The sequence below is a fragment of the Aplysia californica genome, unplaced genomic scaffold, assembly GCF_000002075.1.
Source record: "Aplysia californica isolate F4 #8 unplaced genomic scaffold, AplCal3.0 scaffold00985, whole genome shotgun sequence".
Classification (NCBI taxonomy): Eukaryota; Metazoa; Mollusca; class Gastropoda; order Aplysiida; family Aplysiidae; genus Aplysia; species Aplysia californica.
The window spans coordinates 73588-74934 of NW_004798255.1; the positions used below are offsets into that span (position 1 = coordinate 73588).

Below are 1347 nucleotides of genomic sequence, written 5' to 3' on the forward strand. Positions count from 1 at the left end.
GAGAGAGAGAGAGAGAGAGAGAGAGAGATCCACAGACAGAAAAGTGTTACTGGACCAAGTACCATGGACATACATGGTCACACAGAGACCACGTTATAGGGGAGAGGGGATAGAATGAGTGAGACAGACAGACAGACAGACAGACAGACAGACAGGCAGACAGACAGACAGACAGACAGACAGACAGACAAACAGACAGGCAAATAGACAGACAGACAGACAAGTGTTACTCTACCCAGTACCACGGACATACACAGCCATACGGAGACCACGCTATAGGGGAGAAGGGGTAGAGAGGAAGTGAGAGAGAGAGAGAGAGAGAGAGAGAGAGAGAGAGAGAGAGAGAGAGAGAGAGAGAGAGAGAGAGAGAGAGAGAGAGAAGAGTGTCACAGGGCTCAGTGCCACCGACATACAAGGTCATGCAGAGACATGCTAGACACACTTACGTCTGCCCAACGACCGACCCTGCTCTTCTTATTTATACAGGGTGTCTAAAAAAAGGACCTTCTTAAAATAGAGTTCCTCGGTCATCTGTGCACTAGTTTTAACAAAACTTTTTTTTTTAAATCAGGCGTGAGGACATCAAGTTTGTAAATGTGCAGAAAATCGATCAACGCCTTCGAGAAATATCACATTTGAAAAATGTCTACCAAAATTGGGTAAACCACGAATTGTTCACTTCTTAAAATCGTCCAGTTATTACCTTTGTGGATTTTGCTTGTTTTGTTTTGTGTTTGGATGGGGGCGGGTCAGATTCTACGGAAACAAACCACATACGATGGAACAGTTGAAACTCTGAAACTTAGTGTTTAAAAGGACGTCCAAAGAATCCACCCCAAAAACATGCTACGGGGTTATTCAAAATTTCCAGCGGCTTATTGAAGCTTGTATGGAGGGAAATGGTCACCACCTGGAACTTTGAAGAGCCATCACCTCAAAGAGTATACTTGATAACATAATGTTTGTATAAATTTGTTCTTCACAGTGCACATAATGTGACGCTTTGAAATAGAACAGTATGGCTGATTTTTAAGAAGTTGCAAAGTTTTGTGTTTCGCTCAGTTTTATTGAAATTTAAAATACTGAATATTTTTCGGACATGGTGAAGATGGCCGAGTTACTGCCTTTTTAATGTGTCCTTTTTTTTAGACACTCGGTACCTTTAGTCTTCCTCTTGTACTCCGCCAGTCAAGACTTGCATTTGCCTCACAGCGTTATGTGATGTGTTCATGCCCAGGCATGCCTTATCTACAACTGGTCAATACATGTGTGCGTATGTGTGTGTGTCTGTGTGTGTATGTGTGTGTGTGTGTGTGTGTGTGTGTGTGTGTGTGTGTGTGTGTGTGT

At 42.9% G+C, this 1347-nt stretch overlaps 1 long non-coding RNA gene across 1 annotated transcript in view; it reads left to right on the plus strand.

Moving 5' to 3' along the window:
* LOC118478810 overlaps positions 1 to 1347 on the plus strand; it is a 2919-nt gene that overhangs the window by 1093 nt on the left and 479 nt on the right. The gene's annotated exons all lie outside the window — the stretch shown is intronic.